Raw genomic sequence first — 25,203 nt, forward strand, 5'->3', positions numbered from 1 at the left:
GAAACGCGTCAGTAGCTCTGGACATTGCACCCAGCACTTTTACTTCACTGGAACCGGACCTGCCACCACTTGCGCCATTACCACGCACTCCTTTCAATTCATTTCCACTGGACTCTGGCACCTTCACCTACTTTGGAGGGACAGTGCTGACATGCACTCCGAATGGAACAATTCCTCCTAGTGATCCAATTGTGGCAACTGTGGTAACTATTCAAATCCATCTATTACCAGCATACCACTAACTGGTGCCCATTATACACCTTCCTTCGGATATTATTGGAGCAAATTATTATCAGCGGTGGCATTTATAGGAACGGATCCTGTGGTTTTATCCATTACTGCTATTTGTTTTTATATTCTTGTCATTAAATATTATGAATGTTCATTGGTGTTATTAGCGCTACTTTTTTTTCCTTTTCTTGTATCTACCTTGTAAGGGATTGCTCACCCCTTTAAGTAGCTGCTTCGCACACGCACCCCTTACCAGCGCCCATTATTGTTGCTTGGCAACATTTGTTTTTCCTCTACCCTTAGGGCTGGCAACGGCCCGAGGGTATTCCCAAAGATCATGTCTGTTATGGCAGCCGTTCTCAGATTGAAAGTAATTATAGTGATACCTTATTTGGACGACCTGCTGTTCAAAGCGGAATCGGCAGAGAAATTACAACAGGACTTGACAGAGGCTATTCAGTTTCTGCAGCATCACGGCTTGCTGCTGAATTTTCAAAAATCTCAGCTAGTACCATCCTAAAGGATTCAGTTCTTGGGAGTTCTTCTAGACACACATCTACATCGGGTGTTTCTCCCGGAGTCAAAGGCCAGGGACATTTGTCAACTGGTGACATCAATCTTGGAGTTACCGGATCCATCAGTTTTGAGATGTCTGAAGTTGCTAGGCAAGATGCTGGCGGCATTCGAGACTCTCCACTATGCCAGGTTCCATTCTCAAACTTTTCATTGTAACATTTTGACTTGTTGGTCGGGGAACCCAAAGACCATGAAATCAGAGTCAGTAAAACTGACTTTAGAAACCAGGTTCTCATTAAAATGGTGGACAGACGTGGACTCCCTTCAGTGAGGTCGGTCTCTTCATACATGGGATTGGCTGGTGGTGACCACCAATGCCAGTCTTAAAGGCTGGGGAGCGGTAGTTCTGGACTTGAGGCTTCAGGGCCTGTGGATCAGAGAGGAGTCTTCTCTTCCTATTAATATACTGGAACTTCGAGCAGTTTGGAAGACGTTATCCCAGGCGGAGAACAGACTAAAGGGTATCCCCCATAAGAATACAGTTGGACAATGCCACGGCTGTGGCATACTTGAATCATCAAGGAGGCACACGCAGCAGGATGGCGATGCGGGAAGTGTCACAGATTTTGATTTGGGCAGAACAGAATGTTCCAGCCTTGTCAGCAGTGTTCATTCCAGGAGTTCGGAATGTGGAAGCAGACTTCTTGAGCAGAAAGGAGCTTCTTGAAGGAGAATGGGCGCTGAATCCACAGGTGTTTCAGGAGATTGTGGCTCGTTGGGGACTCCCGGAAATGGATTTAATGGAGTCCAGATTCAATCATCAGGTGCCCAGATTATTTTACAGAACAAGGGACCCACTGGCATCAGCGGTGGATGCGATGATGGTACCTTGGTCAGGGAAACTGGCATACATCTTTCCACCTTTTCCAATGATTGCCAGGGTACTGAAGAGGATCAAATCCCAAAGGATGGCTGTGATACTGATAGCTCCAGATTGGCCGAGGAGGTCTTGGTATTCCAGCATTCGGAGGCTATCGGCAGAGTCGTGGTGTCTACCTCTACGTCCAGACCTTCTAAGAAAAGGTCCATTTTTCCATCAGGATTTAGCTAGACTAACTTTGACGGCCTGGCTATTGAAACCGCCATTTTAAAGAACAAAGGATTCTCTGAGGCGGTGAGAAGTATGATGATTAAGGCTAGGAAGTCGGTGTCTTCATGGAATGGAGTATGGAAGGCTTGTATTCAATGGTGTGAGCGTCAGAAGACTCACACTGCTAGATTCAAATTAACTAAGTTACTTGAATTTCTTGAATTTCTTCAGGACGGTTTTTCTTCGGGACTAAATCTTCAGTCTCTTAAGGTTCAGATTCCGGCCTTATCTATTTTCTTTCAGAAAAGAGGGACCATGATTCCGGAGGTACAAACTTTTCTTCAAGGGGTTACCAGGTTAAAACCTCCATACAAACAACCAGTGGCACCATGGGATTTATATGTTGGAAATTCTTCAAAAACCTCCTTTTGAACCGTTAAGGTCGGCTGACCTAACATTTCTAACTTGGAAATTAGTCTTTTTGTTAGCTGTTTCCTCTGCAAAGAGAGTTTCAGAGTTGTTAGCATTGTCTTGTAAGCCTCCCTTCCTGATTTTTCATGATGAAAGGATAAACGCACATACCACCAGATCGGTTGCTACCTCTTGGCCGGTGATCCATGGGGCTACGGCTGAGCAAGTATGCAGGGCTGCCACTTGGTCATCTGTTCACACTTTTACCAAATTCTATAGGTTCCATGAGTTCGCGTCGGAGGATGCATCATTCGGGCGAGCAGTGATGAGGACTGCCAACCTGAGCATACCCTCCCAAAGGACCGGCTCTTGAACGTCCCAATGTGAGCTGTGTCACCAGGACCATTGGAAGAGAAAAAGGGATTTTTGTAAGAACTTACGGTACTTGTTTCCTAGCACAGCACCACCGATTTTAATTGTATGAAATTGGGTCGATCGCATCGCATGCAACCAAATCGCATCGACCGACCCGATTTTTACATTGGATCTGATGTTAAATGCCCCCCAGATCCCATTTTTCATTGTATGCCCCCCCCCCCATTGTTAACGCCACGATCAATGTCAAACCGTAGCGTGGTGAGCACCGCGAGCCCACGAGGGGCGGCGGTAAGCGTCCTCTGACCTTTCATATCCCCACTATCCACGTTGGCATGGAGTTGATTTTATATAGTGTGGCGAGTGTAGCGAGCCACCGAGCCCGAAGCGTGGCCAGCGCAGCGAGCCCCGCGAGGGGACGTGCATTACTTCAGACGTATTACGTGTCGCCTCGCGGTGGCTCGCTGCTCTCGCCACACTATATAAAATCAACTCCATGCTGACGTGGATAGTGGGGGTATGAAAAGGTCGTAGGACGCGTACCGCTGCACTCGCCACGCTTCGGGTTGGCATTGATCATGGTGTTTCGTTAACAATGGGGGGGGCATTTGACATAATCAACAATCAGGGTGGGTTTACAATTAAAAATCAGTCTGGGGGGCATTTAACATTGGGTCCATTGGAAAATCGGGTCTCAGGGACCGTTTTTACATTGGGTCCAATGTAAAAATCTGGTCAGTCGCATCACATGCCATTATAATGGCACGCGATGCGATCGATTTTCAAAGTGCATTAAAAACGTCTTTAAAGCCCGAAAATCAGGTCGGTCGGGTCACATCGCATACCTTAAGTTAAGATATGCGATGGGACCCAACGGGTGCCGTGCTAGGAAACAAGTACCGAACTTACCGTTCGAATCCCTTTCTCTTATATGGTCCTGGTGACACAGTGATCCCTCCCTTACGCTCAGTAAGTATTGCTGTTTTCATGATGTGTCATGTTGTAATGGTTAAGTTAAAGTTTTTGTGCATATAATATGTTCAGGCGTTGTACTGAGTTAATGTATTCCAGTGGCTTTGAAAGTTGAACTGAGGATTCTGGGATGCGATGGGAGGAGCCTACCTCTCTAAAAGATTAATCATAGGTGCCTGGCTCCTGCGGACCCTCCTACATCCCAATGTGAGCTGTGTCACCAGGACCATATCAGAGAAAGGTATTTGAACGGTAAGTTCTTACAAAAATCCCTTTATTTGACTTCCAGTTCCGCTCTGCACACTGGCGGACATGCAGTAAGGGAGCTCTGTGAGCAGTGAGTCGAGCAGCAACCCTATCTCACCACACAGCAGTACCTACTTTGCAACTGTCCTTCCGGGAGAAGCCAGAAGCGGAGGCACTTCAGTCATTTAGCTTCGCCCCACCAGCAATTGCTAGGGGTGTGGATTGTTAGGAAGGTATTGTGCCTAGGACAATAGTCAAAAGGTCGACCACTACTTGTCAACAGGCAAGAGGTGGACCTGCATTTGGTGTACATGAACAAAAGGTTGACACAAGCAAAATGTCTACATGAAAAATGTCTGGGTGGAAAAAATTAGACATGAGTTTTTCACAGATTTTCAGTGTGTTTGTTGACAAATGTCAACATGGACACCGTATAAGTGTACCACATGTCCTCCCATGGTTTTCTGCGCCACTGGTATGGTAATGTATTGTTCATACATTACCATACCAGTGGCGCAGAAAACCATGGGAGGACATGTGAGACAGTTTTGGAGAATTGAGGGTAAATATACTAAGAATTGTGTTTGCCATATTGCACTCCTCTGGATGCCAACAGTGGATTGCTGTTTAAAAATTAACTATTTCACTTCCGGTACCGCTCTGCACACTGGCGGACATGGGACACCCCTATCTCACTGTACAGCAGTCCCAGCACCGCCGACCAGGTGGCTGCCAGCCCAGCGAGCCCACAAAACAATGGCATTTGGCATTTACCCTCCAACTAAGCCTCCTCTATTTAATTTTGTAATGCTTTAGAGGCAAAATGCTTCCCATTCCTTAGATCATATGCTTTTTTGGCAGGCTGCAAAATTTGTTAGGTGAGATAATTTATTATGTTTTCCCCCAATCCAAGCACTAACACCACAAGCAAAAAGTACATTTTGATGCACTTTTGGACTCTTAGGCCATGCATTATACTAATAAAAAAATAAAATTTTCCATTTTAGAAACATGGGGGGACATTTACCAAAATGGATTCGTAGAAAAAAGGTGTATTCGTAAGGAGAAATACACCTTTTTTTTACGAATTTGTATTTTCGGGATTTACAATCCCAAAAATACAACAATTCGTATTCCTAAAGATGGAACATTCGTATTTGTATTTACAAATACGAATGTCTACACCATCGATAGGATACGACAGAAATCACCATTCAAAAGAATTGTGGTTTCTGATTTACTAAGCAGCCGTACTGATAATACGGCTGCTTAGTGGTGTAAAACAGGCATGCAAATACGACAGGAAAATAGAACACCATTTTCCTGTTCTATTTGCTTTAAGCCTGCACGGATCAGTCAGATCCGTGCAGGCTTCAGTTTAAAAAAATAGAAAAATTAAATAAATAAAAAAAAAAAACGGCGTGGGGTCCCCCCCACAGCCGAAACCAGCACCAGGCTGACGGAGCCAGGAGCCGGTAATTAAAAATCAGGGAACCCGACAAATAGGGGTTCCCTGATTTTTAACAACCAGCCCCAGGCTCCTGCTCTGGGGCTGGTTCCCAAAATACGGGGGACAAAATGACTAGGGGTCCCCCGTATTTTAAGAACCAGCCCCAGGCAAAACCAGCCAGCAGGGTAATGCCACAGCCGGGGGGGAGACTTTTTATGCAAGTCCCCCCGGCCAAAGCATTAACCCTACCGACCAGTCAGCCTGGCCAGGGGCCCTGGGGGAGTGGGGACCCCCCCAATAAAGGGGTCCCCCCCTCCAGGGCTTACCTGACCAGGCTGAAGCCTGGTGCTGTCCTCGATGCCCCTGGGCGGTGGGCATCGAGCTGATAGTGGTGTAAAAAATAGAACAAACTATTGTTTTTTACTGTGGCACTACAAGTGCCAGCAAGCCTCCCCAGCAAGCTGGGACTTGGAGAACCACAAGTCCCAGCCTGCTGGGCATTAAAGGGCCCGCTGGGTCTTGTAGTGCCACAGTAAAAAAAATAGTTAAATAAAACACACTGACACCCATTTTAAATAAAAGTTTAATACACACATTACACACATACTGATACTTACCTATCTTGATCCCGTTGGTAGGTCGCTGGCTCCGGTGTCGGCGGCTCCGTGTCGGCGGCTCCGGGGTCGGCGTCCTGTCCGAGGATAATCCATGTTGGACCTGTGGAAGGAAATCCTACTCACCCAGGTCCTCCATGGATGATCTTCTTTCTTCATCTGTCGACATCCAGGTCTTCTGGCAGCTGCTGACTACTTCCAGCAGCTGCCGGCATCTCCCGCGACGCTCCCCAGAATGCTGTGCAACTTGCTGCGGGGGACACGTCCTTCTTCCCATGTCACTATGTTGAAAAGCTCTTCTGTGTTAAAAATTAATAAAGGACAAGATATACTTGACATTTTCGACTATTATAACTAAACTTTATTCTCAAGATGTGATAGATACTTCCAAGAAACTTGCCCTAATGGGCGGTCTGGGGAATTCTATAAGATTTTGCCCGGGAGACTGGGTGATACCTTTGCGCAACGTTTTTAGGCCTTTTGGCTAAGATCAAGTGTAGTATCTGTTCTTATCAGTGGGTATGGACTGGCCTTTGGCAGAGAATAGAGAAAGGCTAGACTGAGTAGCTGCTCTGATGGACGGAGGGTTTGGGACCCCTCATCCCTGGGAGTGGTGAAAAGTCTGGCTGAGTACCTTCACCTCTGCCATGTGGTAGGAGGTGTTGTTTCCGTAAACCCACTGGTAGGAGGGGGGAGAAACACTGGGCCTAGTAGTTTGGCTCTCTTGACAGGGTTCGTATCCCCCGAATGATGAGACAGCGAAAGGCTCAGTCTAGTATCCATTGCCAGGGAGCAGAGAAAGGCTGGAACTGAGTAGATGGCTCCTGTTCTAGAGGTTTGTAGCCTCTGATGGGGAGACAGAGAAAAGTCCACCTTAGTACCTTAACCCTGGGATCGGAGAAACACTGAGACTGAGTAGATTGCTCTTCCGAGGGGGCCTCACCCCATAGGGGGGTCATTAAAAAAGCCCAGTGAAGTAACCATTCCCATGCCAGGGGCTGGAAAGTGCCCTATGATGGGAGCAGAGAAAAACGTGGTCGGACGCTGATCGGTCGGCTGCCTGGAGTCCGAGGCTGCACTGTGCCCCCCGGTGAAACTCAGGGGTGCTGAACATGCACGGGTGATCCCAAAATCACCATGCACTAGTAAGCACTGCGCACTTCCCCTCTAGGTTAGACTACACATCCTTACCTCGTCCTTTTGGATAGGGTAGGACAATTTCCCCCACCCCGGCCTTCTGGCTGGGGTCCTCTTTATTATTTATTTCTCTTCTTCTCACGTTCGTGCACTTTTCCCGTTTTCTGTAGTGTGTCACTTGTTTTTTTGGGTTGTGTGTTTGACCCTTATGGGCCATTCACTCCCCAATGTACTAAAGCTCTCATCCTTTCTCTCTAAGCTTCGGCGAAGAGGACCCACCGATCGCTTTTTTCCCCTCTTTAGCCTTATGGCTGAGAGGGGTTATGGGAGTAACGGGGCCCTTCTCCTTTGGAAGAGGGTCCATTCGAACACAAGACCCCCTATGCACGTGTTTAGGCACAGCACTGGTGGTGGGAGCACACCTCGGGCTCCCTGAGTTTCTTCAAACTCGTAATGTTTTTAATGCTATTTTGACTGGATCCCCTTTGTACCTTTATTTTAACTCTGCCACTGTTAAAGTCCTTCTAAAGCCTGGGAGGGATCCGGAAGACCCGAGATCGTACCGACCTATTTCTCTTTTGAATGTCTTCCTGGCTGATCCTCTTCAGTTTATTTTACCCTCTATTATTTTATCTGACCAAACGGGCTTTATTTTTTGGTCACCATTCCGTGATTAATGTGCGGAAGGTATTGGCAGTAGTTAGACTCGAATGTGTGGTTCCATCATGAGATTATCTCACTTGATGTAGACAAATATTTTCAGCTCATCACATGAGATCACCTGTTTGAGTCATTGTGCAGATTTGGGTTTGACGATGCCTTCACGGGAGTAATTTGGAACTTGTATCATGGGCCTTTCACACGGATCGCAACCAACGGTTACATCTCCTCACCCTTTCCTATACAACAAGGAACGAGACAGGGGTGCCCCCTCTGTCCTCACTGCAGTTCACATTGGCATCATTGGCCATAGCCCTAAGAACAAAAGCAAATATAAGGGGTATTTATTTGGGGACAATGACCCTCAAACTGTGTCTCTTTGATGTTGACATTCTGTTGCTTGCATCTGACTTCACATACTACTGTACTCCTACCTTGTTGGATTTATTTAAGGTTTTTGGATCTTTTGCAGGACACCGGATTAATCTGCAGAAATCAGAGGTTTTACAGATTATAGGTGATAATTCCATCCCCCTTCCTAGTCTAATACACCAGAATTTTAAAGTTGCCACCTCTGCCATTAAACATCTGGGGGTCATGATCCTGTATTGTCTTAGTCAGCTTTATAGCTTTCAACCCCATTAAGAATACTCTTAAGTTGCTTGACTCATAGCGCTCTTTCCCAATATCTTTATTGGGTAGAGCCACTATCCAAAAATCCATTATTTTCCCCAAAATATTTTACTATATCCAGATGCTGTATTTTTAGCGAGGTTTTTCACTTATCTATGGTCATAAGTAATGGCTTGCCCACCGCGTCCAGGTGACCTCATTAGTCGGGCAAGTCCCTAACATTTTGGGGGGTACAAATCTAGGGCACCCCAAAACAATGCAGCCGAGTGACCCCAGGGCAACACAAGACTGAAAGAAATATATAGTGAAACAAAGTGAGGATAGGTTAGTGAGAGAAGCTGCTAAAAAAAGCAGGGGTAAGTGAGAGGTAACAAAAGGAGAGATAAAGTAGTGAGAGGTGAAGTAGTTAGGTAAAGGTGAGAAATTAATTACATTGAAATAAAACACACAATAGGGATGAAAGTGAATATGAAAATAAATGTTCATTTGTGTTGCTCCTGAGGCCAAACAGCCACATCAGTCCAGGGGGGCCCACAACCCAGAAATGCACCCCACATCTGATAATCCATTATACATTTGTGCAGGTCTCACCTTGCTCTGCATGCAGTCTAAGAAATGTCAGGAACCTAATTAAAACCAATATATAGGACAGGTGGGCGTGGGTGCTACCACCAGGCGCAGAAGGGGTCTCTGGCCTTCTATTGTGTATGTAAATACATGGCATTAGATATACAGGGGTGGGGTCCTGGGGTGCACATCAATTGAGAGGTGCGACCATACAAAGTCAAAGTTGCCGATGCACAAATCTCTCTAGAGCATTTTTTCGATTTCTCTGGCAGGACAAGAAACCCTGTATAGCTAATCACAAACTATACCTTTGCAAGATGGGTGGTGGCTTGGGTGTCCCTCATCTTTTGGCGTTCTCGAATTCTGTTTTCTTCAGGTAAATTTTACACTGGTTCCATGGGAACGACACCTACACTCAAAATCAGTTTGAGGAATCATTGTTCTATCCCTATTCCTCTGCAGCACTGTTACACTGTATGCGTGCCTCGTTGCCGTCATCTCTATGTACAAACATCTTATTTATAGACATCTACAATGTGTGGCTCTCTATTAATTGTAAAGTGAAACGTAAACCTACTATTACCAATTATGCTCCCTTCTGGGTCAACCCAGGGTTTTTGGCAGGTTTGGACAATTGTGGCTTTTTGAGATGGAAATATAAGGGCATTCTTGCTGTCAGGGATATCTTCGACTCAAGGGGTAATATAGTTTCTTTCCAATATTTTCTTGAATAATTCTCCATAACTTATGGCAACCTTTAGATGTTCTTACAAGCATGACACTATGCCTTATATTTAACAAATCCTAGGTTGCACTTACTGTAGATGTCCCTGACCCTTTGCAATCTTTTTTCACATCATGTTTGTCCCTGTCCTATAAAACCAGATATTTGTATCCAGAACTACTACCATCCTCACCTGAACTGATCTGGCCAGATATTGCACATAAACGGGAGAGTGACATTCCCCAGATTACTACCACTGCAGTTTTGCACAAACATATGGAATCTACTTAAAAATATTACATTCTGCTTTATTACAGGAAGTAGATTTCAAAAGTTTGCACAGGGCATTTATTTCTGTCCATACACACTGGGCAACTATGCCCAGCGTGTATGGACAGCGATGATGTCAATCACCGCTGCGGGGAAAGCCGTTCAGTGCATACACACTGAGCGGCGTTCCTCCTGCCCGGCGCCGATGGAGGGGGGAGGACGGCTTTGCATAGTGCAGTGCTATGCAAAGCCTTCCTCAACGCCGCTCATCTGCTGGTATTACCAGCAGATGAGCGGCTTTCCCAGCGATGATCACCGCTCATCGCCGGGCCATACACCCTGGGCAGATTTGAGCTGAAAGCCGCTCAATCAGGCTGTTTTGAGCGACTTTCAGCTCAAAGTCGCCCAACGTGTATGGGCCTTTACACTAATTTTCCCCTCATCTCTCTCTCTCTCTCTCTGACTCCTCTCCCTCTTTATCACTCTCCGTCCCCCTCTCTCTAATTCCTCTCTTCTCTCCCTCTCATCCAATTATCTCTTCTCCCCCTCTCACTCACTCTCCCTCTCTTACAAATTTTCTCACCCCTCTCTTGCTTCCTGCTCTCACACTCTCTCCCCCTTTCTCTCGCCTCTCTCTCTTCTCCCTCTCTCACAACCACCCGCCTTTTTCTCAGCCCTCTCTCTCTCCCCCCTCTCATCCTTTCTCTTTCATTCCTCTTTACTCTCTCTAATCTCTCCTCCCACCACCCTCTCTTACACTCACTCCCCCTCCCTCTCTCTCACACTTACTCCCCTCTCTCAGCCCTCTACCCCGCTCTCACACTACCCTTACTCTCTGTCCATAACGCCACCCTTTTCCCCCTCTCTCTCCACCCTCTCACTATCTCTCACTTCTCTCTCTCCCGGTCTCATTCATCTCTCTCTTTTCTTCTCACTCTTTTTAACCATTTCTGTACTTCTCACCCCCCCCCTCTATCACTGCATCCCTTCCTTCTCCATCCCATGTCACCTTTTCACTTTCCACCACTGCTGAGGCCAGGTGAGTTTTTTTTAATAGCAATATAAGAAATATATTTCCAATAAATATATGTGTGTGTGTGTATATGTTTATGTTATTCAGCATAAAATAGAAGACAGGTGGATTGAATCACGTACCAAGGTTGGCAGCTCAAATCACCGCAAGCATACAGCATGTGTCAATGGTGCACAGCACCTACTCGTTGGGAGCCGGTTTCACTCCGTATTCGCAGGAACTCATTTGCCACGCCCCAAAAGCATTTAGTCACACGGACTTTGTTGACACATGCTGTATGCTTGCGGTGATTTGAGCCGTCAACCTCGGCACGTGATTCAATCCATCTGTCTTCTGTTATATGCTGAATAAAAAAAATTATATTTTAAATACATTTACGCACTATGGAGCGCCCGTTCTGACTTTTTTCTAGATGTACCTTTGACCTGCTGGATTCAGGTACATTGGGAACAGAGCAGCTGGGCATCGAATCGACCTAAGTGTTTTCAGTGAGGAGGAATATACTCCAGTTGGACTGGGACTATTTCTGAAACATATGGGTTTGCCAAATAAATGGAAATAGAGATCTGCACACCAGAAACTTTGATGGTTAAATCAAACTTTTATCCAGCTGTGAAAAAGTTAATGTATTGTTTTATATTCACAAACACTTTATAAAAATTACCAAAATGCCATTGGGAAGGGGTGGGGGGGGGCAACAACAAACTTTTTGGCAGGGGGGAGCAAAATTTATAGTTACGCCACTGGCTACTGCCTACCTCAGTCAGCCCTCACTGTCACTGCACGCCGCCCGCAGCCTAGCTGTGAAAGGGCGCAAAATGTATGGTTTGCAGGAGGGCGCCGGACACCCCAGCACCGGCCCTGGTTATGTGCCAACTTTTCAAACTTGGACCTACAAGGTCGAAAAGGGAAATTGTTTCCTTTCATAACAACTATTGGGACCCTTTGTTGTCAATGTTATCCTGCAACATAGGAGAACAGCTATGCCTCATATCGAAACAGGTGTTAAGAAATAATAAATGGGGCATAGATATTTATCATCTAGATTGCAATACTAGGTCAATGCTAATGAAGGACTTTGAGGGAACTTCCAGTTTTTTTTCTTTTTTAGGTTTGTTAAGTGGCGAAAGAAAGGGGTGGCGAAGAAAGGGGTGGAGGAGGTGGTTTGCTTTAGGGTTAGTATAAGGATGTTTGCATCTGCTTGCTATGTTTATTCATCTTCTTGTTGTGACAGTCAAATTATATATACAAATACTATATGTAAAATATTAATGTTTGAAAATCATTTCTATGTTACATTATAGTGAATGCCTTTTTATTTTATGTGCCTATACAAACACAATAAAAAATGTTTTTGAAAAAAAAATATTTATAGAATTGGATTTGACTGTCTGTAATATTTTTTCTGTTAAAGAAACCCTGTTGGATCAACCACTTTGTGATAGAATCTGCTGTCAATCTGCAGATTAGTAAAGATTGGGGAAGGATAATTATCACTAAACCTCGGAGCCTGGCCTGCATTGGAAGATAAGAGTCCCCCCCCCTCCCCGCCCCATTTAAAAAAAAATAGCACCAAGCTGAACCAGCTCGGGTGCTAACATTGCGATATGGTCATTAGGTCTACAAGCATTAGGTCGACAAGCATTAGGATGACACCACTAGGTCAACATGGCTAAAGGTCGACATGCAGGAAGGTTGACATAACTGAAGGCCAACATGGGTTAGGTCGACAGGGTCATTAGGTCGACACAATCATTATGTTGACATTGGGAAGGTCGACATGGGGATTTTCACTTGCGCCGACATGTGCCAACAGGCAGTATTTCATGCCCTACCATCCACTAGGGCATGGTGGGAGAATAAAATAGAGCCCAAAGCATGGCGAGCGCAGCAAGCCATGTGAGGGGACACTGTGCTACGTTTCAGTGTCCATGCTGACTGTGTCAGCATTTGGGTACACAAAGTGAAAAATCCCATGTCGAAAAAAAAAAATAGAAAAAAAAAAACCAGCGTGGGGTCCCCCCCCCACAGCTGTAACCAGCACCAGGCTGAAAGAGCCGGGGCCGGTAATTAAAAATCAGGGAACCCGACAAATAGGGGTTCCCCGATTTTTTAACAACCAGCCCCAGGCTCCAGGTCCGGGGCTGGTTCCCAAAATACGGGGGACAAAATGACTAGGGGTCCCCCGTATTTTAAGAACCAGCCCCAGGCACAACCAGCCAGCAGGGTAATGCCACAGCCGGGGGGAGACTTTTTATACAAGTCCCCCCGGCCAAAGCATTAACCCCCTGACCAGTCAGCCTGGCCAGGAGCCCTGGGGGAGTGGGGACCCCCCCAATAAAGGGGTCCCCCCCATCCAGGACTTACCTGACCAGGCTGAAGCCTGGTGCTGTCCTCGATGCCCCTGGGCGGTGGGCATCGAGCTGATAGTCTATCTATTGTCTAATACTGGGGCACTATGAGTCCCAGCAAGCCTCCCCCGCAAGCTGGGACTTGGAGAACCACAAGTCCCAGCCTGCGGGGCATTAAAGGGCCCGCTGGGTCTTGTAGTGCCACAGTATTAAAAATAGTAAAATAAAACACACTGACACACACTTAAAATAAAACTTTAATACATACAAAGCCCTTACATACTGATACTTACCTATCTTCATCCCGTAGGTAGCCCTGGTCCTGATGTCCTGGTCCTGTGTCGTCTTCTGGATCCATGTCGACGTCGCTGTCCATATCGTCCTCGCTGTCGGCGTCCGGAGTCCGACGAAATCCATGTGGGAACCTATGGATGGAAACCATACTCACCTGTCCCAGGGCGACGTAGTCCAGGTAAGGGTCTTTGCAAAAAAACAAACCGACACGCGAAACTAGCCGGACAGCAGAGAGCCGCACGGTGTTTGTGTACATGGTGCGGCTCCGCCTCCCGAATGCCGCTATTGGCCGCAAGGCGGCCAAGCGGCTCCTGATTGGCCGCTAGGCCGCAAGGCGGCCAATAGCGGCATTCGGGAGGCGGAGCCGCACCATGTACACAAACACCGTGCGGCTCAGCTGTCCGGCTGGTTTCGCGTGTTGGTTTGTTTTTTTGCAAAGACCCTTACCTGGACTACGTCGCCCTGGGACAGGTGAGTATGGTTTCCTTCCATAGGTTCCCATATGGATTTCGTCGGACTCCGGACGCCATCGCCGACATGGACAGCGACAGCGACGTCGACATGGACCAGAAGACGACACAGGACATCAGGACCAGGGCTACCTACGGAATGAAGATAGGTAAGTATCAGTATGTAAGGGCTTTGAAAAACTAGGTTTTTCATATTGGTAAATTTCCCCCATTATATCAGAAAGACACACAGCATGGGATTCACCTTCCATACCTTTAACCAGCCCCACACTGGTCAGAGAGGGCTTAGAGCAAGCCTACATGTTCTCCCAAATTATATAAAAATACTAGCCAGGAACGATTATTGATTTAGTAAACTGGGTTGGCCATACACCATGTGTTTCTGTGTTTACACTTTAAACAACACTTTAAAGTGTGACCTAACAAAGCCTACCCAAATTAAAGTGACCTCGGCAGTGCTTCAGTCAAACTAATCTGCCACAGGTAAATTTGATATTTTTTTATTTTGTTGCCTTTTTTCTGCAGATTCTATTAGGTTTACACACATTATGGTTAGTACAACTGGGGTATCGTTTCTAGTTCAGATAAAATTATAATCGATGATTTGGCCAATGGTCTATTGTAAATCTTTGTTTTATTTATCTTGACTTTTAGATTTGCCATTAGTAAACCTCTAAGTCATCGTCGTTCCCCCCACCCCTAAAAAAAATGCTTAGTAAATTTACCGGTACTTATATGTTAGTTGAGCGCCCACTATAATTACTACACTCATACCCCACTATCCATGTCAGCATGGAGATGATTTTATACTGAGCCCGAAGCGTAGAAAGCCCCGCAAGGGGATGCGGAAAACTAAGCAAATAGCTTAGTGTGCGCCCAACTAACATAAAAGTTCACCCCTTAGGGCAGTATCCTATTTGGCCTGATAACAACGGGGATTCTGCTGTCATGAAAATATTGCCGTCTTCGCACCCAGTAAAAGGACTTTGGACCCGATGTAATCGTGCTATCCTATTTGAAATTCAAAAGATGCATTTTCTTCCGAAAACCTGCCATCAGGCGATCGGGGGAGTGTACTTTTCGGACTTCTGGGCTTTTCTCACACTATAAGAAGTGGTATCAGGATGCCACCAATTTGTTGACCTGCAGAGAGAAGAGAGGGGTTGCAGCATTGGCATTTGTTTTTTTGCTGATGAGAGTGCACCCTTTTGTGAACAGACACACAGCAGACACTTTACAGACCACTTAGCCACATCCAAGATAGAAGACAGGAGAGCCAGCCAGAGGACATTTTTATCAGAGTGGGTGGACACTGGTGTTGTGCACCTGCCGGAAACAGAAGTAGCATACCGGAAGTGAGGCGCTAACACGATTTTGTTTTCTTTTCTTATTTTAAGTTGTCTTACACCTTGTCGTTTTCATACATGAAGTGCATACATTATTAAAAATCAAGCACATTTTCATTAATAGTACATGATGACTACAATGAAGGTCTTCAGGCAAGATTTCCTTTCAAAGTTTCATTGATAATGGTCCGAAAAAAATCCAGGTATATATATAAAAAGAAAAAGGAGACAAAAATAAAAATTCATAGTACAGGTTGAGTATCCCTTATCCAAAATGCTCGGGACCAGGAGAATTTTGGATAACGGATTATTCCGTATTTCGGAATATTTTAATATTTCAATGATGTATTTTGAAGTATCTTGCATTTATGCTGTATAAACACATAATATACACACAAATATATTTTATTACCACATAAAATACACACAAATATATTTTATTTGTTCAAAAAACAAGGTTTCAAAACGTGAAACAAATTGTGTGTACTATCTCAGCACTGAATTTGAATGCCAAGCAATCATTGTCTTGCACATATATAGTGCCAGTTACATATCATGTCCTCAGTGATGCTGTTACAAATGTCCCCAGTGAGTTTTTAGCAAAAAAAAAAAAATTTTTCACTTTCTGGAATGTCTGGTTTTCGGAATAATTCGGATAACGGATATTCGGATACGGGATACTCGACCTGTATAAATATTCAGATCTAAAATAGAAAATTAACAATGCATAAAACTAATGATAATTTATATATATAAAAAAAAAAAAACATTTTATTTCAAATTCCTCATTTAAACCTTTCGGTACCAATGTTTGCAATTTGAAAATCCACTTAATTTGTGCAAGTTTGGTTTCTGTGTTTTTATTATGCCAAGTGGGTATTACTAATTTTATACCACGAATCCAAGAAATACGATAGCGATAAGGATGCTAGAGAGAACATACCTGTTAAAACAGTAAAACAAAATAATAGAATAATAAGATATAGATTGTAAGCTTGCGAGCAGGGCCCTCCTACATTTTGACTGTCTGTAAATACCCTGTTTTGTTGTATCACTGTCCCCTTTGTAAAGTGCAACGGAATATGCTGCGCTATATAAGAAACTGTTAATAAATAAATAAAACATAAAATAAATCAGATACATGCGATACAACCATATATCAATGAAGTGCATTTTAACAATATGGATTAGAAAATAATAAATACTGTACCATGAAATGCCTTATATATACCTATCCAACTATGGCATAACTTAAAAAATAAAGCACAATATGTAAGTTTTCAAATAAATAAGTCTCATTCTCTAATGTGAAGGTCAGATCTTTCTTCCGGTTTCCCAGCCAGTTTATAGATCTGAGCAGGGTAGTCTACAGCTGCTGCAAGAATTAAACAACTTGATTTCATTTTACCGTTATTATACATTCCTAAGATTTACAAATAAAAGTTGTGGTGAGCTTCCAGGAATGAGATTTTAAGATTCTCATCAGCATATGACGAGAAGTCAACTATGCTGATTTAAATTTACAAAATACCAGTTGTTATTGAGGGGGACATTTACCAAAATGGATTCGTAGAAAAAAGGTGTATTCGTAGGGAGAAATACACCTTTTTTTTACGAATTTGTATTTTCGGGATTTACAATCCCAAAAATACAACAATTCGTATTCCTAAAGATGGAACATTCGTATTTGTATTTACAAATACGAATGTCTACACCATCGATAGAATACGACAGAAATCACCATTCAGAAGAATGGTGGTTCCTGATGTGCTAAGCAGCCGTATTGATAATACGGCTGCTACTGTAAGTGGTGTAAAACACCCACGCAAATACGACAGGAAAATACACCTTTCTTTCCCTGTCGTATTTGCTTTAAGCCTGCATGGATCAGTCAGATCCGTGCAGGCTTTAGTGTAAAAAAAATAGAAAAATTAAATAAATAAAAAAAAAACCGGCGTGGGGTCCCCCCCACAGCTGTAACCAGCACCAGGCTGACGGAGCCGGGGCCGGTAATGAAAAATCAGGGAACCCGACAAATAGGGGTTCCCCGATTTTTAACAACCAGCCCCAGGCTCCAGGTCCGGGGCTGGTTCCCAAAATACGGGGGACAAAATGACTAGGGGTCCCCCGTATTTCAAGAACCAGCCCCAGGCCAAACCAGCCAGCAGGGTAATGCCACAGCCGGGGGGAGACTTTTTATACAAGTCCCCCCGGCCAAAGCATTAACCCTACCGACCAGTCAGCCTGGCCAGGGGCCCTGGGGGAGTGGGGACCCCCCCAATAAAGGGGTCCCCCCCCTCCAGGACCTACCTGACCAGGCTGAAGCCTGGTGTTGTCCTCGATGCCCCTGGGCGGTGGGCATCGAGCTGATAAATGGTGTAAAAAAAAGATTAAACTATTGTCTAATACTGGGGCACTATGAGTCCCAGCAAGCCTCCCCCGCAAGCTGGGACTTGGAGAACCACAAGTCCCAGCCTGCGGGGCATTAAAGGGCCCGCTGGGTCTTGTAGTGCCACAGTATTAAAAATAGTGCAATAAAACACACTGACACACACTTAAAACAAAACTTTAATACATACAAAGCCCACACATACTAATACTTACCTATCTTCTTCCCGTAGGTAGCCCTGGTCCTGATGTCCTGCAGTCCTGTGTCGTCTTCGGGATCCATGTCGACGTCCTTCTTCATGTCGACGTCGCTGTCGGCGATGGCATCCCCGTCCGGATCCGACGAAATCCATGTGGAAGCTGTGGAAGGAAACCATACTCACCTGTCCCAGCGCGACGTAGTCCAGGTAAGTGTCTTGGCAAAAAAACAAACCGAGAACCCGAAACCAGCCCGGACAGAGGGAGCCGCACAGTGTTTGTTTACATCGTGCGGCTCCGCCTCCCGAATGCCGCTATTGGCCGCCTTGCGGCCTAGCGGCCAATCAGGAGCCGCTAGGCCGCAAGGCGGCCAATAGCGGCATTAGGGAGGCGGAGCCGCACGATGTAAACAAACACCGTGCAGCTCCCTCTGTCCGGGCTGGTTTCGGGTTCTCGTTTTTTTTTTTTTTGCCAAGACACTTACCTGGACTACGTCGCGCTGGGACAGGTGAGTATGGTTTCCTTCCACAGGTTCCCACATGGATTTCGTCGGATCCGGACAGGGACGCCATCGCCGACAGTGACGTCGACATGGATCCCGAAGACAACACAGGACATCAGGACCAGGGCTACCTACGGGAAGAAGATAGGTAAGTATTAGTATGTGTGGGCTTTGTATGTATTAAAGCTTTATTTTAAGTGTGTCAGTGTGTTTTATTGCACTATTTTTAATACTGTGGCACTACAAGACTCAGCGGGCCCTTTAATACCCCGCAGGCTGGGACTTGTGGTTCTCCAAGTCCCAGCTTGCAGGGGAGGCTTGCTGGGACTCATAGTGTCCCAGTATTAGACAATAGTTTAATCTTTTTTTTACACCATTTATCAGCTCGATGCCCACCGCCCAGGGGCATCGAGGACAGCACCAGGCTTCAGCCTGGTCAGGTAAGTCCTGGAGGGGGGGGACCCCTATATTGGGGGGTTCCCACTCCCCCAGGGCCCCTGGCCAGGCTGACTGGTCGGTAGGGTTAATGCTTTGGCCGGGGGGACTTGTATAAAAAGTCTCCCCCCGGCTGTGGCATTACCCTGCTGGCTGGTTGTGCCTGGGGCTGGTTCTTGAAATACGGGGGACCCCTAGTCATTTTGTCCCCCGTATTTTGGGAACCAGACCTGGAGCCTGGGGCTGGTTGTTAAAAATCGGGGAACCCCTATTTGTCGGGTTCCCTGATTTTTAATTACCGGCCCCGGCTCCTTCAGCCTGGTGCTGGTTACAGCTGTGGGGGGGACCCCACGCCGATTTTTTTTTAAATTTATTTATTTTTCTATTTTTTTTTACACCTTGCAGCCTGCACGGATCTGACTGATACGTGCAGACTGCCTGTACGAATTCGTATTAGCGGCCGTATATATGGCCAGCTAATACGAATCATTACACCATCGGAGGGTTACAAAGCAGTCGTATCTGACTGCTTTGTAATTTCCCCTCCGGAACACGACTTTGCATACGACTAAAACAGTCGTATGCAGCCGTAGGGGAAATACCAATACGAAAAACTAGGTTTTTCATATTGGTAAATTTCCCCCTGACTGTCTTGTATAACCACATTTAGTAGTTGAAGTTCATTAACATTGATTCCTCTAAAGAACATAACTATTAGGTCACATTGAAAAATACTACATTTTGCCAAATAAAAGTATCCATTAATAAATATCTAATTATTTATAGAATTTTCTACTACAAAAAAAAAATATATATATATAATCCAATGTATCCATTGGATACCGACACATCGGACAGGCAATCCTCCAATAGTGAATATTAAGGAGCGGAAACTTCAACCACTTCAACAACCAGGAGTCCCCCTTTAGGGACAACTCAGACAGGCAGGGGTACCACCGCAAAAAAGCGCGGACAAGACGTGTAGGTCAATGCTCGAGAAATATTAAATCGAGCGGCAAAAGCAACAGCAAAAAAATAATATACAACCTGTCTGATCGCACATTAACCCCTATAGAAACAGCTGTACTAAGCAAAGGCTTAAGTTTTGTCCCCACAATGTAATACCTTCCAATCTAAGGTGGACCTGCATTGTTTCAATCGGCAACTCCGATTGAAGGAATATTTTGGCAGAGAGGAAAGAACCACATCATGTATACCAACCACTGCCAACCCAGCTGCCACGTGGCTGAAATCCAGAATTTTATTTGATCCACCTTCCACTAACATATCCATAAATAAATCTGATTCAATTATGACTGATACTATCAATAAGGAATCTAAGAAAAATACAAGTACTAACAGCAATCTATCCAAAGTAGAACGTAAGGCTCTCAAAGCTCTTTCAGAATATGATGATGTCATCATCCGCCCCGCCGACAAGGGGGGCGGAATAGTTGTTTTGAATACCACTGATTATATTAAGGAGGCCAATAACCAACTGAGTGACCCTCATGTATATAAAAAAAAATCACTGAGGATCCCACGCATATATTTATCAGAGAACTGGACACCATCCTCAGATTGGGAGTACAAGCGGGACAAATTACAAAAAAAAAAGCATGAAGGCCTACTGAACACAAGTCCCACTATACCTATACTATACTTAGTACCCAAGATCCATAAGCGATTACAGCATCCACCAGGGCGGCCAATTATAGCCGCCAGGGGTTCATTAATGTATGATTTCTCTAAACATCTAGATGCACTGCTGCAGCCAGTAATTCAAGCGGGCAACACATACCTAAGGGACACTACCATGTTCCTCAATGAACTCGCTAAAGTGGACTTTTTGTCTCAGGATTTGCTACTATGCACAGTAGATATTGTCAATCTGTACACCAGCATCCCGCATGCCAGAGGACTGGCGGCAGTCAGAAAACTAGTTACTGACAATTCTAACTTTAGAGGAATGAATATTGACATATTTCTACAACTACTCAATTTGGTCCTCACCAGGAACTATTTTGTGTTCAATAATGACCTCTACCTACAAGTACAGGGATGTGCGATGGAGGCTTGTGTCGCCCCCACGTACGCCAATGCGTTTATGGTAAACATTGAAAAGATCTATTTTTCTCCTGACAGTGTCCTACTTTGAACCCAATATTCTCAGGATGAGACCTTTGCATACATGCCAGGGGCTCAATTGCCAAGGAAAACAGGTTTAGCGACAGGGGACAGCCTTGCCTTGTCCCTCTGTAGAGAGGGAAGGCTGAGGAGGTCTGCCCATTAACAGAAATTCCAGTCGATATTCCAGCCGAATAGCCTTCTTTAGAAGATTTATCGACGACATCTGTCTTGTACTGTAATTTGCTATGTGTTTTTGATTATAACTATGCGCTGTAAAGCGCTGCGTAATTTGTGTGCGCTATATAAGAAACTGGGTACTTGTGGAGTATCACGGCTCCCATGATGTGCATCGCAAGCTAAAAAATCGCATCGCATCGCATGCGATGCGATTTTGCACTGAAATGCATCCAAATGCATTGAAATGTGCAGAAAACATGTTAAATGCCCCCAAATGTCATTTTTTAGAGTGTACCACCCCCACTATCAACGCCAACCCGAAGTGTGGCGAGCGCAGCGAGCCCGCGAGGCGCGTGTCCTACGACCTTTTCATACCCCCACTATCCATGTCGGCGTGGAGTCGAGAATAGAATAGTGTGGCGAGCGCAGCGAGCCACCGAGCCCGAAGCGTGGCGAGCGCACCGAGCCCGAAGCGTGGCGAGCGCAGCGAGCCCCGCGAGGGGACGTGGATACCTTCACAGGTATCCGCGTCCCCTCACGGGCTTCACAGGTGTCCGCGTCCCCACGCGGGGCTCGCTGCGCTCACCACGCTTCGGGCTCGGTGGCTCGCTGCGCTCGCCACACTATTCTATTCTCAACTCCACGCCGACGTGGATAGTGGGGGTTTGAAAAGGTCGTAGGACGCGTACCACTGCCCCTCGCGGGCTCGCTGCGCTCGCCATGCTTCGGGTTGGCGTTGATAGTGGGGGTGGTACACTCTAAAAAATGACATTTGGGGGCATTTAACATGTTTGCTGCACATTTCTATGAATTTGGATGCATTTCAGTGCAAAAACGCATGCGATCGCATTGCATTGCATCGCATTGCATCGCATGCGATTTGATTGCATGCGATGCGATTGCATGCGATTTTTGCTAAAAATAGCTTAAAAACTGTAAAAATCGCATCTCATCGCATGCCATCTCATGCCACTACATATGGCATGCGATGGCATGCGATGGGAGCCGTGATATTTCACAAGTACCAGAAACTGTTATTAAATAAATAAATAATTAAATTTACCCAAGCACACAGTCAGTCGAAAATTCCTTTTTTGGATGTAAAAGTCACCTGTGATAAAGGAAAGTACCACCCTATAAAATAAACCCACGGATGGCAATTCGTTACTTCTTGCATCAAGTTTTCATCCCAATTCTCCCAATTTTGCAGGGTATGACAAATCTGTTCATCTCTTGAGGAAGAACAGCACCATCTAATGGCCATGAAAAATAAATTCCTTGAAAGAGGTTACACCACAGGATCTACAAATTGCCTATGATAAAGTAATGAACATACCCAAGCAACAATTCCGTGAATCCAGTATACAGGATAATAAAGAGGTATTCATTACAGAGTACACACCAGCTAGCTCCACAATTACCAGAACGGTCAAGAACTTCTGGCCCATTGTTAATACAGACACGGACATCTCATTACTTAAGTAATTAATAAACAATTAACCCCATGTTACAAATGGGGACGTAACATCAAAAATTGGGTAATGAAAACTAACATTACTGAATCAATGCAACAACCACCTGAGCATTTCCTCACACAAAAAAACAGGGAATTATCGTTGCCTAGGGTGCGCAACCTGCAATTTCTTAGAAACGGGTGCCACATTTTCCCATCCGCACAGTGGCAAAATCTTTAAAATCAATCAAGTATTTACATGTAACTCAACATTTGTGGTGTATTTGCTTAAATGTCCATGCGGTCTTGCCTATGTGTGCAAGACCACATGTAAATTGAAGGAACGCATGGCCCAGCACCACAGTGCCATAAGATTGGCACTAGAAAGCAAGAAGTCTGATCAACCAGTGGCGTGCCATTTCATTAAAATGCGACATAATCTGTCCTCCATCAGATATAAAATTATAGATGGAGTTCCACTTACCATTCGAGGAGGAAAGCTGCTCCAAAAAGAAGCGTGGATACATGAACTCCACACAGTTAGCCCTAATGGACTCAACGAACAGCTCAATCTTAATTGTTTCCTGTGAATATAGTATATTTTTTACATAAGTCTCCTGCAGTTATATTATTGTCACATTTAGTCATTTATATCATCCCGGCTCCCGCTGCTAACCGTTTATATTTATCTGTCATCGCACTCTAAGCTGTGCATGTTTATGCTGGTCACTAAGCAACCAGTCTCTTCCCCGCAGTATGACATCATGTGAGGCGCGACCAATCGCCAGAGACGCTGCACACGGACGCAGTGGGAGGCTGGATTCACTTACACGAGGTGGGGCATAAGGTTTAAAGGTATGCAACTTGCATTTATTTAATGTTCTTCTGATGAAAATTTCCTGAATTGAAACATTAAGAACTAAACAGAGTACAGTGTATTTATTCAAGCCATGAGTGCCGCCGCCCCCGAAACTATATCCATAATCTTTGGAGGGCACCCGGGACTGTATGTGTTATAAAGTGGAGTGCCGACCACCTGGACCTATATATATATATATATATATATATATATATATATATATATATATATATATATATATATATATATATACACACACACACACACACACACACAGGCAGCAGATGGATCACCACTCCAATTAATCCAGGATATAAGTACCGGGGTGCATACACTCGGAGAGAACAGGTACTGTAGATGAGATAAGAGGCACTCGCACGGCTTTTTCAAATAAGTCTCAGACATCTAGCTTGTATGCTGACGTTTCGGATTTTACTCCTTTTTCAAAGCAAGAACAAGTTACATACAATACAACATTTATCTAAATACCCCCACCACGGAAGTTGTTTCTGAACGTTACCGTCCACCCGGCGTTGCCATAGCCGGCCGCGTCCTGGAGACAGTGTTACGTTGCATCCGCACTCACTAGCCGAGAGGAGTGTTGCCAAGCAACTCAGAGACGCTCTGTAGTTGGACACCCCCCCTTTCCCACGATTGTGAGTACATCTCCGTCATTCTCTCACACGAGGGTTTGTCGTTGCTAGGCGACCACCCAGCTACGGATGCTGCAGAAAAACAACAAGAACATTACATTTGCAAATCCACATACTGACATATAGTTACAATAAAAACATGCATATATACTGAAGAGAAAAGAAGATAACAATCAGCTGTACAATACAAGTTGAATAATTATCAACTGGTATCAGAGGAACATATTGAACGACAAGAGTTCATTAAGACCTCTGGGTGTTATGGTGTATAGTTTATGAATTCAATAGGTTTCCAATTGGAGAAACCTTTTACCCTGATAACCTCCATAATTAGTGTGTATCGAAGGCTGGCCAAGCTGTGTTTCAATAAAGAAAAATGTTTGGCCACTGGTTGTTCATTAGGTTTTCCATTGAGAGCCGCTCTGATAGCTGAACGATGACCCGCAATGCTTTTCTTAAAGGTTCTTGTCGTTTTACCCCTGTAGCAGATTCCACATGGGCACTTAATGAGATAAACTACTTGGGAACTACTACCCGTCAAGAGGTTTTAAATAGTAACTTTAATGCCAGTATGCAGGTGGCAGAATGACTTTGTTGCGTTGCATGTGATGCATCCAGTACATTTGTAGCAGCCAACTGCTCTATGTTGTATTCCAGTTGTAATACAAGTAGAAATATCTGTTCCGACAACCCAATCCCTTATATTCCTGCCCCTTGTACAGCAGGATCTGAGTCGAGAATTCTTTAACTTGTTGAATCAATAGCCATAGGGTCTTGGACATTGAGTTCATTGATTCATCTGCTATACAGGGCAGCCGAGAGGGGGGTGGGGTGTGGGTCGGGTACTAATTACCCAGTCCCAGGCTTGCTGGAGGGGCCCAGCAGGGGCCCTGTTCCGACCCCTCCTTTCCCCCTCAATCCCTCCCAGGCAGAAGCAGCAGCACACACCTTCAGCATGTGCTGTGCTGATAGCAGGCTCAGCATGAGCGTCTCACTGACAGCATGATAGCTCATGTTG

The 25,203-nt window shown here is 45.1% G+C and overlaps 1 pseudogene; it reads left to right on the plus strand.

Moving 5' to 3' along the window:
• Window positions 1–6,369: 6,369 nt before the first annotated feature.
• LOC146045449 (U2 spliceosomal RNA) lies at window positions 6,370–6,505 on the plus strand (annotated as a pseudogene).
• Window positions 6,506–25,203: the final 18,698 nt, after the last annotated feature.

This window comes from Crinia signifera, chromosome 1 (genome assembly GCF_055691185.1).
Source record: "Crinia signifera chromosome 1, ASM5569118v1, whole genome shotgun sequence".
Taxonomy (NCBI): Eukaryota; Metazoa; Chordata; class Amphibia; order Anura; family Myobatrachidae; genus Crinia; species Crinia signifera.